We start from the raw sequence: 16,015 nt of genomic DNA, 5'->3' as shown, positions 1-16,015 counted from the left end.
ATGATTTAACTTATTGAAAGATCTAATATTTCTTCCTGTTATCTGCCCTATATTTACCAAATAGAACTATTCATGGACACCTGTGGTTAGAGTCCCAGCACCATTGCTTTCTATTCTGCAATATACAGAGAGTCACATGAGTTTTCTGAGGATGTCGCATGGTAAGTATGAATTTTGGAGTAGGTATACTTGCATTCAAATTCAAACTTATCCACTCATCAGCTAGGAAATATTGGGCCAATTCTTTGCCCTCTATGAGTCACATTTTCTTCATCAGTAAAATGGAGATAATAATAACCTACCTCACAAGGGCTTTTGATGGATTATACAATTGTTAGCCAACAGGTTTGATTATGGGCCTGGAACACAATGTTAGCTTCGGTTTTCTAATCTGTAATCAGTTGCATTGTAAGGTTTCAATGAAAGTATTTGTGATAGTTATGAAAAACATCAAGCTAACATAATTTTATATCATTACAAAAGAAGAATACATACACTTGCATGCACATGTGCAAACACATGTACACAGGAAATCAACCTGTATGGAGCAACTGATTTTCCAGTTGAATCTGTCCATGAGTATGAGAAAAACAACTTAAATTCATTCACAAAGCCATTATCAGCTACCATTGCCTGTAAGATCTATCACACAGATGCCTTCATGATGAATAGCCATGTTAAAATGAATTATAGGTTGAGACAAGCAAAAAGACAGTTAAAGGGATATAGTCCTTCATTTGTTTTCCATTCTGTTTTTCAAACACCTATTCCTCAGAAATTCAAATATAACGGAATTTGTTGTCTCCTAGACTTCTAAACAGAAGGGAAGGAGAAACTAAAGAACTTCAAGCAATAGCTGAAACCATATTTAAAAGTTAAAACACAGGACGTTTCTTCTACTAAATGGAAAACAACTAAAATCTCATTTAGGTGAGACATTTAGTCTAGATATGTCAATTTACACTCTATTTCAACTTTACCAAATGTAACTATTTATTTAACATTTCATTAGAATTTTTGGGTCCTAGATGCTTAGGCCAGATTTTTAAGAATGACATTCAGTTTTTAGCCATGCTATACAGTAAAATCAAATACATATGCCATTCTAGTTATACCATATTTCAAAATGCCTATACATTATACTTACGGTATATGCAATGCATTTTTCCACACTATTGACTTCTAAAATTCATTCCCCTAATGCCTATTTGATTTCTATAATATTTACTAAGGCCACAATTATATTTAGCCATATTATTCCCTCCGCCTGGAAATTTTTGTATTCTCATCTTAACTTGGTTATTTATGTGTCCTTCAAACCTCAGATGTGTTCTTCCTTACAAAGGGTTACACTGACCTAAATGTATAAATTGACCCCTTATAATACAATCTTCGGCCCTACACCACTCATTGCAATTTCATAGATATTTGTGTAATCATTTGCTTAAAGTCTGCTTCTAATACTAAATAGCCCTGAAGGCAAGAACCATTCCTGCTTTAGCTCACCCTGAATCCCCAGAGATTAACAAGATGTATGGCATAGAAATAGCAGGCATGCAATAAATAATCGATGACTGAATGGATAAAATAAATATTAAGCTCCCTGAGATTCAGTTTCCTTGTCTGTAAAGTGGGACTAATGATAGCCACCTCAAAGGGGTATTTTGACATTTGAGTCATATATAATGAAGTGAAAAATCAATCAATATAATGAAATTAGATCAATATGCATATATTAGATTAGGTTTTTCTTTGGAAAAGCTCAGTTTCCAAGAAAGATTATTCTATTATGTAGGGAGTTCATATTAAGAGAGTCGGATGTACCCTCCCCCTCTCTGCGTGGGACATGACTCCCAGGGGTGTGGACCTTCCTGGCAACATGGGACAGAGATCCTGGAATGAGCTGAGACTCAGCATCAAGGGATTGAGAAAAACCCTAGAATGAGCTGAGAATTAACATTAAGGGATTGAGAGAAACTTCTCGACCAAAAGGGGGAAGAGTAAAATGAGGCAAAGTGTCAATGGCTAAGAGATTCCAAACAGAGTCAAGAGGTTATCCTGGAGGTTATTCTTACACATTAAGTAGATATCACCTTGTTGTTCAAGAGGTAGTGGAGAGGCTGGAGGGAATTGCCTGAAAATGTAGTGCTGTGTTCCAGCAGCCATGTCTCTTGATGATGATTGAACAATGATATAGCTTTCACAATGAGACTCTGTGAATGTGAAAACCTTATGTCTGATGTTCCCTTTAGCTACTATATCAACAGAAGAATAGAACATATGGAATAAAAATAAATAGTAGGGGGAACAAATGTTAAAATAAATTCAGTTTGAAATAGTGGTAAATGAAAGCGAGGGGTAAGGGGTATGGTATGTATAATCTTTTTTTTTCTCTATTATCATTTTATTTCTTTTTCTGTTGTCTTTTTATTTCTTTTTCTAAATCGATGCAAATGTACTAAGAAATGATGAATATGCAACTATGTGATGATATTAAGAATTACTGATTGTATATGTAGAATGGAATGATATCTAAATGTTTTGTTTGTTAATTTTTTTTAATTAATAAAAAAAAGAGAGAGAGTCGATGTCCTTGGGAAAGGGGAGGGAGGAATGCATATACTTATATATTTAAAATGAGTTCATTACATATTACTTAATAGCAGCACATCCTGTTCAGCAACACAAGGAATCCATCTGTCATCTTACCGTTCAATAGCAGCTCATTTTGAAGTTATTGATGCAATTGCTGATTCTCTCATGTTACAGGCTTTTAGCCCTGACATCAATGCTGCGTCTTAGGAGGGCAGGACAAGGGACCCTGAGCTATCAGATGAAGATGAGTTATTTCACAACCTATGGAAAGTAGTGGAATGATTATTACGGCTGTGGTTATTATTAATATTATATTGTTTAAACAGAGGTTCCACTCAATGTGCATAATCATTAATTCACCACAAAACTCCCCTCAAAACTATATCATAGAACATTCCTACTCCTTATCCCCAATTTCTCCTCCAAATCAGGCAATAAAAATAGAAAATAAACATACTTACCTTAATGTAAAGAGAACATTTATCATTCATATTAGAAGTTTTAGCATGAAATTAGGTGATTAAGAAGAATACTGTATTAGATTAACACTGAACTAAAAAAGGAACGTTGAAATACCATCCAATAGAACTTTTTAGCTTGCAAAAATTAAAAATGAACAGTGGGGAGTATAAGGGCAGTTCAGTGGTAGAATTTCCTCCTGCCATGTGGGAGATTTGGATTTGACTCCTGGCCCATGCACTTCCCAAAACCAAACAAGCAAATAAACAAATGAAAAACCAAACAAAAACAGAAGTTCAACAAATGATACTGCAATAAGGGGATACTCACATGGAAAAAGAATGAAATGTGGCCCCTTCCATACAGCATACAAATAATAATGGAAAAGAAAAAAAAAAAGAATGATGGTCTGAGGGCAGGTACATGCCTCTAAACTTCTACATTGTTATTAAACCATGAAAGAATATAACATCAAAATGAGTCATTGAGTCACTGTTTAAATCTAAACAAATCTTAGTTTCCTGGATGAACATATGAAATGAAACATTACTGCATTTAAAATAAGACACCAACTATGACTGCTGAACCATATTTTCACCTGCTGTTCCTTTTGTCTGAAATCTTCTTCCTACAAACAGCCACACAGCTCAATTCCTCACTTCCTATAGGCCTTTGCTAAATAGTTACTTTTTAAAATGAAGCCTTTGACCACTCTATATAACATAGTATCACACAATCCTGCACATTATTCACATATTACTTTTGATTCTGTCATAATACTATGCCCCCTCTGTCATATTCTACATTTAATTTTACTTTTATTACAATGAACTATAACAAAACACTAAAAATGCATGCAATGCTATATGAAATATGTGCTATAAACATTAATGTAACTACTACCCAAATCAAGACATAAGACATTGCCAGTATTCCAGAAGACTCCACTGATCTGTTATAAATCATAAAGCCCTACTTCTTTCATAATGTAAGAACTATAAGGACTTTCATAGAAAACCACTTCTTCCTTTTATTTTGTTTTTCCACGTAAATATAACTCTCTAAGTAATAGTTTAGTTTTGCATGTTTGATCTTCTATAAACCCAATCATACTCTAGGTATTCATTCGGGTCTGGCTTCTCCCTTTCAACAATATTTTTAAGAATCATCCAATTGTTGCAAGTAGTGTTATGTCATTCATTTGCATTATGGTATATTACTTCATTGCATAAGTATACTAAAGTTTATTCATCTACAGTTTATGAGTATTTGTGTTATGTCCAGTTTGGAATCATAATAAGCAATGCACCTATGCATACTTTAACACATATACCGGACATATATTCCCACACTTATTAGGACATTTATTTAGGTATAGAATTTCTAGGCCTTGGATATGCACATTTTCAACCTTACTTAATATAAACAGTTTTCCAAGGTGTTACACTCTCCTAAGCCATATATGAAAATCCCATCACTACACATTTTCACCAACACTAGATATTGCCAAGTATTTATTAAGAGTATAGATTTTAGGGGCGGGCCGCGGTGGCTCAGCGGGCAAGAGTGCTTGCCTGCCGTGCCGGAGGACCCCGGTTCGATTCCCGGCCCCAGCCCATGTAAAAAACAAACAAACAAACAAAATATAATAAAAACAAGAAAATGTTTAAAAATGTTTCCCTTTCTTCCTCCCTTCCTTCCTTCCATCCTTCCTTCCTTCTCTGTCTTTCCTTCCTTTAAAAAAAAAAAAAAAAAAAAAAAAAAAAAGAGTATAGATTTTAAACAAGAGTGAATGGAGTTATTTTAAAGGACACATATCAAATTGGGCTCCAAATAATTCAAACAAACCTATTATTCTGTATGTATAGAGTATTATAACAATTGACAGGCAATAACCCATAAAGTATGTCTCAACACATTTCAAAGGGTTGATTCAAAACAAATTCCTTGACCCAAATGCAATTACAGATCAAGAAAAGGATGAATAAGAGACAGAAGACATTGGGAAATTTAAATATATACTTCTAAATAACTCATGGGCCAAAGAATTAATCATAATGGGGCTGGAAAATCTTTACATCTGAATGAAAATACCACATACAAATGAAAATAGCACATTTAAAAACTGTGGAATGCAATGAAACCAAAGCAAATACCTGAAGGGAAAATATATTCTTAGTATTTATGTGAAATAAGTTCTTAGAATTTATTTGAAGAAAATTAGTGATAATTGGTGACCCAGTTATCTAAATTAAGCATTTTAAAATATCAGCCAAATAAATCAAAGAGATTGGAAGGAAACAAATGGCAAAACTTAGATAAACGAGAAGTTTCCTTTAAAAATATAACTTCTCAACACTGAGTCAAGAAAAATTAGAATCCTAAATACACCCATAAGCATTCAAAAATTGAATTAGTCTTTACTCTCCTCACCTCCCACACACACACAAAATCCCAGGCATTTATACAGGTATATTCTGCAAATATTCAAAGAACATTTAATTACCGTATTACACAACTTTTAGAATAAAAAAAGACAGCAATTTAATGTGGGAAGCATAAATTTAATACCAAAACCGAACAAGGACAGCAAGAGAGAGAGAAAAATCACAAGTTAATCTCAAACATAGACACGAAATTCATAACTAAATATTGGCAAACGTATCTTAAGAGTGAAAGGATGGTTTTAACATTATAAAAATCTGTTAAAGTCAGAGACATGAAGAAAATGCAAATGATCACAGCAAAATTAAAATGTTAAAATTCTTACTTGACACCAGGTGCAAGACTGTCTGGATTCATTATGCGGCTCCACCACTAATAATAAATTTTGACCAATTACTGATATTAGTCATAATGGTATAAAATAATTGTTTATGAATTATTGAGTTGAGAACAAATAAGCACAATATCTTGGCTTTTTGATGAAAAAATGGGCTCGTTTAGTGAACTACAAAAGCATACACTGGTATAAAATGCATCATTTTCTTGCTGACAAAATAATATTCAGTGCAGAACATCATATTCCTTGTGATAAAAATGCTTTTTTCACTCTTGGGCTGAAAGGGACTTAATAGAGGAAAAGAAACATCTTTAAAAATATAAACATATATCTCTAAGTAAAGTACACTTGATAAAGATAACACATTTTTGTAACTGATGAACACATATTTCCCAGAAAACAGAGGGAAGTTTGTAAAGAACCAGCCACCTGTTACTCCATTTCCATAAAATTCTCTGTTCCTATTTGTGAAGGAATTTGGGTATCCACTGTATGTAAAATTGTACTAAACAAATTTAGAATATGTGAATAAGCTAAATAAAGGATATATAACTTTGCATATTAGAAAAAATAATTTTGTTCTTCAAACTAGAATTACAGGTATTGGCTCAAATGAGAAAAAATGTGATGGTTTTTTTTAACCAATCTTCCAAAAGATTATATCATCTTTAAAACCAAGGATCTTCACGGGGTTGTTGAAGTTTCATCTAAAAAATATTCCATGATAGTTGTCCATAGCTGTCATTTATTTTGAAAGAATTTTTAAATTTCAGCTCTATTTATAGCCTGGTAGCAGCAAGTCTGTAATACCTTTCCTGATATTGGGAACGTGTGTTAGAACTAGAAAAGAAGGTTAGAAGGGTCAACTATTTTCTCATATAAAATTTGATTTTCTTTAACTTGAGCCAATCTCAACAAACCAGAACTTCAATATATGACTGATGTCAGAAGACAAAGGCCAATATTTATGATAGTCTCTCAATGTAGCTATAGTCAGAAGGCACGTTTTGGGCTCTCTGGAGAGCAGAGATCTCTTCTGCAACAAAAATACAATAGAAGTTAATATTTAAATTAGATATAATTGACTGAGGCAATAAATCAAAAGCAATGAATAAATACAAGACTTCCAGTAATCTGATAAAAGAGTTCATTAAATATTATTGTCCTAAGTAATACTTAAGAACTTAAAAATACTTTCTTTCCTGTTTAATACCCATTATACAGATGAGAAAACTGAGATTCAGTGACATATTATTAGTATTACTCTAATACCTTATTCTGTGCCAGGCAGCAAGTCATTAAACAGCCTGAGCCTTGCCTTCTTGGCCAAACCTTCTTCAGGGAGCTGTAGCAGAGTCACTTTCCTACACACACACATTACCTACATTAATCCTCATAAGGAGATACTATTATTACCTTGATTTTTACCAATAAAGACATTTTGGGAGAGAGAGATTAAGAACATATATATGTCATGGGCACAACAGTTTATGAATTTGGGTTTTGGGGCTACAAGTAACAGAATACCCAATTTAAGACAGCTTAGACAATGGAAGCATTTCATTTTCTCACCAATAAATCTGAAGGATGTGATTTCAGGGTCACTCTGGCAGCTCAGCTATGTCCTCTTCAGTGTGTGGGTTTTTTGCCCTCAGGCTTGTGGCTTCATCATTACAAGATGGCTTCTGCAGCATGAAATATCACGTTTTCACAGGATAGTGATCAAAGGAGGAAAGTGGGAATGGCACAAGGAGGGAGGGAGGATGTTGTCTCAACAAAGCCAGACTTCTATTAGCAAGGAAGGAGGAGGGAAAGGCTGTCATGTAGACAACTCCCTTGTCTGCTACACACAGCTAATTTGTACAAAGTTAAAAGCTAGAGCTGGAACTCATATTTTTGTAATTTTTATTCACCCAAATAAGATCCATTGATCCCATATGTCCATTTGCAAGAGAAAATTCTGATATATTCTATCAGTTGTACACAATGAAATGAAATGATAGACATTATATTGTACATGTATCTCATAGGCACATTAGTTTCTTAGCCAAAATAGAGGCAGCTATGCCCCTTGAGCTAAACTGGAAGTTTATACTGTATTCAGTAAGTGATCAAGACCAGCCTTTTCTTTTGGAGAAAACATCACTAGGTTTCCTCTCCCTCTTGCCCCTCTTTCTCTTCCCTTCCTCTCCCCTTCCTCCGTTTTTCCCTCTTCTTCAATTCTGTATGGAGACTCATATACAACTAATATTATTGAGCATTTGTACTCAAGGAATAATAATAATAAACCATCTTTTGCTTAGTGAATGCATACTATGTGCTTGGCATCTAATATACTTTGTCAGTAATTTTCACACCAACCCAATTGAGATGAGTATTAAATCTTTCTCTTTTACAAACCAGGCATGTGCTTTCATAAATGTGCATGTATTTATTGAATCAACAAAAGTATTTATTGTGCTGCTGCTATGTCATCAAAATTCTACACCAGGTACTTGAGATGCAATGGTTAGCAAAATGAGATGCAGGATCTGCTCTCATGGAGTTTACAGGTTAGTGGGGAGCATGAGAATCAATCGAGTAATGAAATAATCTTTTTAGGAAATATGTGAAGGAAAGTATGTAATTTTGGCAAGTTCTTACAAACGAGGAATGCATTGGGTAGTGCAAGCTGTTTAGTAGGAACATTTGACCCAGGGATGTCTGGCTAGATTTCCAGGCTGCAACAGAGAACTGAAGGACAAGTAGACTTTTACCACATGAAGAAGGAGCATTCCAAAGGGAAATTAAGTGCAAAGACCATGTGGCAGGAAACCATATGTTGGTTGGGGGATGAGCTATTTATTCATAGAATAATTCAGTCATTTAAAATAAATATTGATTACCAATTTTATGTCATGCGTACTGTGCTGGGTATTGAGAATGCAGAGTAAGCAAGATAAAAATGGCTCCTGCCTACATCGCTCTTCAAGTTCAATAAGGGAGATAGCCATCAATAAGCAAACACAAAACTATTACATAACTACAAGCTCTAGTAAAAACTATGGAGGGAAAGAACTGGATGCTCAAATCGAGGACCTAATGACATGCTCTAATTCAAGTGCTGAGAAACAAGACAGGTGATAAATGAGATAAACAAAGACCTTTCCCTCATGAAGCTTAGAGTATAATTGGGGCACAGAGATACAGGCAAGCGAACAGATAGTTGTAATACTATGAAATGAATTCTAAAGTAAGGGAAGCACCAGGATAAGCTCCCAGCGAAACAATATGAAAGGGAAAGCTAGAGCGAGAGCAAGAAAGAGAAATATAAGAGAATCAAATATATAAAAACAAGTACATAATTAAAGTTTGATGCAAAAGAAAAGTACATATGGTAGTCAGGAGTGCTCTTCACATTTTTCACTTCTCATTTTTTCCAGCCACATGATAAAACAACCCTTCCCTGACTTACTGATGTTATGCATGGCCACATGATTTGTTCTGGCCAAAGGAATGTGATTAAATATGGTGTGTGTGTGTGTGTGTGTGTGTGTTGGGCAGAACCTTTTAGGTAGGAGTCAGCAATCTTTTTTCCATTAAGTGCTACAAAGTGCATATTTTAGGTGTTTCAGGCAATATACGATCTCTGTGGTAACTATTCATCACTGACCTTGTAGTGTGGAAGCAGTCATAGACAATACAAAAATAAATGGGTGTGGCTGGGTTCTAACAAAATTTTATTTACCTAAACAGAATGAGCTGGATTTAGCCCACAGGCCATAGTTTGCCAATGCTTGCTTTAAAAGATCATGGACAAATTACCATATTCCTTCCCTTCCTGCTGGCCATGATGAGAAGCAGTATTCCAATGGGTAAAGAGTCTTGTAACCTGGATTCCTGAGTAAGGACGATGTGGAGCTGAGCACCAGCAAAGTCAAGATGGGTGAGTAGCAGGAGCAAGAAGTAAAACTTTGGTTTTTCAGTCACTGAGATGTTAAGGTTGTTTGTTACCAGAGCATGACATAGACCATCTTGACTGGTAAGGCATGTTTCTTCCTTGCTTAATTAATTCAATTCTATTCTCTGAGTATTAAATAAAGAGAAACCAATAAAGAATGGAACATGTAAAAGTGGGAGAAATATGAAAACTTCTCAAGTTGTCAATATGCAACATCAAACTTTTGCCAGTCCTACAAATGGATGTGATTCATATGCTTGGTCCTGACTTAGTTGACCCATTATATTAGCAGATTCCTTCTGGACTACATAATTCATATGTATAACTGCATTTAAATATGTTTTGCTTTATTGAAGAAACTGTGCATTTTCAAATCAATCATGCGTAAAATACAAGCTTCCCATGCACCCCGACCAGCTCGAACACTTTGCATTGGTGTGGAACATTTGTTACAATTGATGATAGGATATTTTTGTAATTGCAATGTTAATGAAATCCATCATTTAACTTAGGTTCACTGTTTGTATAGTGTAGTTCCATGGGTTTATTTTTAAAAAATTTGTTCTATTATAATATATGCAATCTAATAGTCTCCCTTTTAATCACATTCATATATATTTCAGTGCTGTTAATTATGCTCACAGTGTTGCACTACCATCACCACCATCCAACATTTCCATTACTCCAAGTAGCAACTTTGTACATTTCAAGCCTTAACTTCTCATTCACTATCCCCACCTCATGCCCTGCTAACCTATATTCTAGATTCTGACTCTATATGTTTGTTGGTTCTAATTATTTCAGATCAGTGAGAGAATACAATATCTGTCCTTTTGTGTCTGCTTATTTAACTTAATGTGAATAAGGTTCATTCATGCTTTAATATGCATCAGGGCTTCATTCTTTTCACAGCTGGATAATATTTCATTGTATGTATAGAATACATTTTGTTTATCCATACATTAATTGATGGGCACCTGCATTGCTTCCATCTTTTGGCAATTATGAATAATGCTGTTATGAACATCAGTGTGCAAATATCTGTGCAAGTCCCTGTTTTCAATTCTTTGGGATATATACCAAATAGTGGGATTGCCAGGTCATATGGTAATTCTATACTTAGTTTACTGAGGAACCATAAACCCTCTTCCACAGTGACTGCAATATTTTACATTGCCACCAGCAACGAAAAAGTTTTATTTCTTCGTATTTTCTCCAACGCTTATTACCTTCATTTTTTAACAGCAGGCATTTTAATGGGTGTGAAATGCTATCTCATTGGGGTTTTGATTTGCATTTCCCTTATGGCTAATGATGTTGAGCATTTTTTTCATGTGCTTATTGGTCATTTGTCTATCTTCTTTAGAGGAAGGTCTATTCAAGTTTTTTGTTCATTTTTTAAATTGAGTTGTTCTTCTTTTTGTTGTTGAGTTGCAGGATTTCTTTATATACTCTGGTTATTAAACCCTTATTGGATATGTGGATTCCAAGTATTTTCTCCCCCTTTGGGTTTGCTTTTTACTTTCATGATGAAATCCTTTGCTGCACAAAAGTTTTCGATTTTGATGAAGCTCCATTTATCTATTTTTGCTGTGGTTGCCGGGGCCTTCAGTATAAAGTCTAAGAAAACATCCTGAAGATGCGTCCCCATTTTTTTCCTAGTTTTATATTTAGGTCTTTGGTCCATTTTGAGTTAATTTTTGTATATGATATGAGGTGGGGGTCTACCTTCATTTGTTTTGCATATGAATATCCAGTTTTCCAGGCATCATTTTTTGATGAGACTATTCTTTCCCATTTGAGTGGTCTTCTGTTCTCTTGCCAAAAATCAGTTGGTCATAAATATGAGGGTTGATTTCTGAGTTCTAATTCTATTCCATTGGCCAATGTCTGTCCTTGTGCTAGTACCATGCTGTTTTGATTACCATGGCTTTGTAACAAGTTTTAAGATCAAGAAGTGTGAATCCTCCAAAAGTGTTTTTCTTTTTCAAAATGACTTTAGCTATTTCAAGGCCCCTTCACACAAATTTGATGATTGGATTTTCCATTTCTGCAAAGAGGGTTGTTGGAGTTTTGATTGGGTTAGTTCTGACTTAAATTGCTGTGGGTAGGATTAACATCTTAACAATATTCAGTCTTTCAATCCATGAGTACGGAATATTCTTCTATTTATTTAGTTCTTCTTTGATTTCTTTTAGCAATATTTTGTAGATTTTTGTGTACAAGTCCTTTATATCCCTGGTTAGATTGATTACTAGATATTTGATTCTTTTCATTGCTATTGTGAATGGAAGTTTTTTTTCTTAATTTTTTTTCTTCTGTTCATTACTTGTGTATGGAATCACTACTGATTTTTGGTTATTGATCTTGTAATAAATACTGAACTCATTTATTAGAACTTTGCAGTGACTTTTTCAGGATATTCTATGTATAGGATAATGTTATCTACAAATAGGGAGTTTTACATCATCCTTTCTAATTTAAATGCTTTTTATTTCTTTTTCTTGCTTAATTGCCAAAATTAGTCTTTATAACTTCATAGGAGTAGATAACTAATTCTTTCTGACCATAGAGCTCAGCTATAAGGGTGAAGGGAAAGTCAAAGAGATAAATCAAATCACTGAGAAAGCAGGAGTGGATAGAGGCCAGAGCATTGGCAGAGACATGAACCTTGAATTAGAGAAAGAACATTTCTTCCACTGAGACCCAGAAGAAGGCATTAAACCCCAGCAATATGCCTAGTTGATATCTGAAACTTTAGATTACCAACCATATTAGCATATAATATTCAAAACGTTCTTTACATAACTGTCCTATTTAGGGGTCGATGGATGCAATGTCTCCAGGGGCAATATCTTCCTTTTGTTTCTCTCCTTTTCAAAGATGTCTCAGGCACCATATAATTGCTTAAGCAGGTTTATTCAAGCAGCTCTCTTACAAGAGTGACAGCAGAAGCATGCCACTGTTGTGAGCACTTTACAGTCAGGAGGTCATGCAACACTGTGAGGGGCTCCATGTGGAAATAACTCTGAAAATGTAGCCTAATTGCACCCCTCTCCTATATCAGGTATTCAGTCTGGGTCAGTTACCAGGTATTTCTTTCACAAAGGGTGTTTGAGGTAGTCTTGTAAGGGTAAGGCATACTTTAAGGTTTCTGAATGTTACATCCTTCTAAGGAGGCCTTGACTGTGGAAATTTCCAGGACAGACTGGCATCAGAGCCTTGAGTGACATGTAGTGTCAGCCTTGCAAGATGCTTTAATAGGCTTACTGACTATCATTAATTTATAGCCATAATGTGTCATTACAGTGAACCACAAATACTCTTCCCATGGATGTAAATTTATTTATAAATAGGTCCAGTTGTGGATGTTATTTGTAGTTAGTTCGGGCCAAATGAAATAATATGTGTCTTACTCCATACACTGCAGGCACTACCAGAAGAGACTCAAAGCCAGGAGACAGAGAAGGCCATAGAAAGAAGCTGGAAAAAGCAAGAAAAGTGAGAGAGAACACCATATGAGAGGAAGTGGAGATGCAAACTGAGAAAACTCAAGGATTGCAGAAGCAGCACCAAAGACTTTGGGAAGAAAGCATAGCCTTGTTGAAACCTTGGTTTTGGATTTCTAGTGTCTGAAACTGAATCAATAGACTCTTTTTAAGACAATACATTCATATATATCATAGCCTGGCAAATTAAGACATCCCATTTTAAAGATAAGGACAGTGGACCTTAAAGATATTAAGTAACTTGATTAAGGTCACGTGGTTAGTAAATGATAGAGTAAAAATTCAAACCTGACACATCTTGATTCTAAAAGCTGGATCATAAAATTGCTCAATGGTAACTTTTTAAGGGCAAGGACATTGATAAATTTGCTCAATAGTAACTTTTTAAGGGCAAGGACAGTGCTGTATTACATATTCTCTACTAGCGGTTCTCAACCAGGGGCTAGGGGGTGATTTCCCCACGAGGAAGAATTTAGCAATTTCTTAAGACATTTGTAGTTGTGTCTGACTGGGTGTGAGTGGATGCTATGGGCATCGGTTAAGGAGAGGCCAAGAATGCTGTTAAACATCTTCTGGTGCAAAGCACAGGCACCTCCCACCCCTACGCACACACATACACTATAAACAATTATGTTTTCCAAAATGTTAGTAGTGCCTAGGTTGAGAAACCCTATTCTATACCTTATCTTTCTTAGCACAAATCCTTACAATGGCAGGTCCTATTTGGCTGTTGAATTTAAAAGTGTCTTTTGGTTCACAGAATAATTTTTATTTAATGAAAAAAGTGAGAAGTTTCCCATGCTGCACTTACCAAAATGATAGTCTTCAGATGCTACTTGGTATCACCACTACTGGGTAACATCCAATTTTTCTGGTACTACCTAAACAAACAGACAGAAAACCAAATTGTACTGACTCCCATAAATCATGGTAGGGGCATATGTTTGATTTACCAATCTTTGACAATGCTGTTTAGGCACTTCAGTATTTGGACCATTAAATATTTTAAAACAATTCAAACATTTAAACGCCACAATGGACGAACATTTTAACCTTAATTTTAAATGTTTTAACAAACAATATTCTGAATGCCAATCGCTTGCTGATGCTGCAGCAGGTCTCCACAGCTGCAGTGCATTCTGGCCCTCACTGGCACATGATTATCATTAGCAAACACTGGGGAATCAGTTAATTGTCATCTCAGTAAATACCTATTAATTACCAGAAATAAAAAAGGGAGTCAGGAGTAGTTGTGATAAAAAGGATTATACAGGTAACAGAATAAATCTTATGAGAATCTAATATAAAGTGTTGTGCTAAAAATTCTGAGCAGCTAGAATCTTGCTACCTCCAGGCTTTCTCTCCCTATTCCTTCTCTCTCCTATCCCCATCTAAAGATGTGACTTGAGGGACAAGTCTAATGTTCAAAAGTGACTTTGTCACTTACTTTCCCAAAAGTTCTGCCTATGTTATAAGATACAAAACTCGTTAAACTGGAGTTCAAGGCCATTAATGATCTGACCTCTTCCTATTTCCCTGAATACACTTTAAGCTTTAGCTAAAAAAAAAAATCATTTTCCATGTACAGTCCATGCTTCCTTTCTTGACTCTATTTTCTTACCCAGCACACCTTTCCCTCCCTCACCAAACAGATCTTTCTCAATAAAAAAGGAGCCCTGCTTCCCAACATCCCAGGCCCCAGCGAGCTTAATCTGGATGAATTTGCTAGAACAAATTAATTTACTGTACGTCCTTACAAATGGGAACCTTAAAAGACTGACACATAGGAAGTTAATTCTTGGCCTCTCAGCTGATGCCCGTAGCATCCACTCATATCCAGTTAGAGACAACCTCAAATGTCTCAATAAATTGCCAAATTCTTCCTGGTGTGAAAATCATCCCCTAGCCCCTGATTGAGAACCACTGATAGAGAATATGTAATACAGCACTGTCCTTGCCCTTAAAAAGTTACCAGTGAACTAAATGCATCAATGAAAATGTAAATAAATAAATGAAGGAAATAATTAGAAAAGAACAGAATAGCACCATTCATGGGGCCAATGATAAAGGTGTATCAGAAACCAAGGATTATAATTTAATCTATTCCGTGCACCTTATGTCCATAAGAAAGATAAAGACAAAAAGAAAGACAGCAGCCATTGTTTCAGCTCTTAGAATATGGGAGGAATTTGAGAAGCAATGAAAGAACACAGGCTTTACCAAGTCTGGTATTTGATTGGAGAAGAATTAAATACAACTCTGAGTGTTGTAAATTAAGCATTTTCATTAAACATCAAGTTATCGTTCAGCAATAAGTAATGGAGCTAAAAATCAATAGTAAGCATGGTTGAGCATTTTAAAATATTTTTCCCAAAACGCAAATTTTCTTTTGGCATAAAGTACAGAGGCTAAGCAACAATAGTACATTCAACACAAATATATTTTATCAACTGAAACCGAAAATAAAATACAAAAATACATAAAATAGCGATACCATTGAAAGTAACAACAATGTGAACTAGTTTATCAGTATGATGCCACACATTTCATGGCAAACAGTGAAATTATTAACTTTTTATAAGAACATGAATGGTCCTATTGTAACTGTTGTTGAGTTGGCCAAGAAAGATGCATATACTGGATGTGAATTTTAGCATTTTAGTATATTAACCAATGCATCTCCGCTTTAGAAGAAAAGACTTATAATCAGCCAAAGGAAACATTTGGGGC

At 35.0% G+C, this 16,015-nt stretch overlaps 1 long non-coding RNA gene across 2 annotated transcripts in view; it reads right to left on the bottom strand.

Annotated features, from left to right (window-relative positions):
* The window catches only part of LOC143670632 (uncharacterized), a 39,045-nt gene extending 33,123 nt beyond the window's left edge, over window positions 1-5,922 (bottom strand). For both annotated transcript variants that reach the window (XR_013169414.1, XR_013169415.1), the window contains exons 1-2: window positions 5,825-5,922; window positions 2,710-2,856 (exon numbers count right to left, since the gene is read on the bottom strand). This is a non-coding gene — a long non-coding RNA (uncharacterized LOC143670632). The remainder of the gene's footprint in view (window positions 1-2,709; window positions 2,857-5,824) is intronic.
* Between the last annotated feature and the right edge of the window lie 10,093 nt (window positions 5,923-16,015).

The sequence above is a fragment of the Tamandua tetradactyla genome, chromosome X (genome assembly GCF_023851605.1).
Source record: "Tamandua tetradactyla isolate mTamTet1 chromosome X, mTamTet1.pri, whole genome shotgun sequence".
Lineage (NCBI taxonomy): Eukaryota > Metazoa > Chordata > Mammalia > Pilosa > Myrmecophagidae > Tamandua > Tamandua tetradactyla.
Note: the sequence above shows the minus strand (reverse complement) of the source record. Positions and strands in the feature narration are given on the sequence as shown.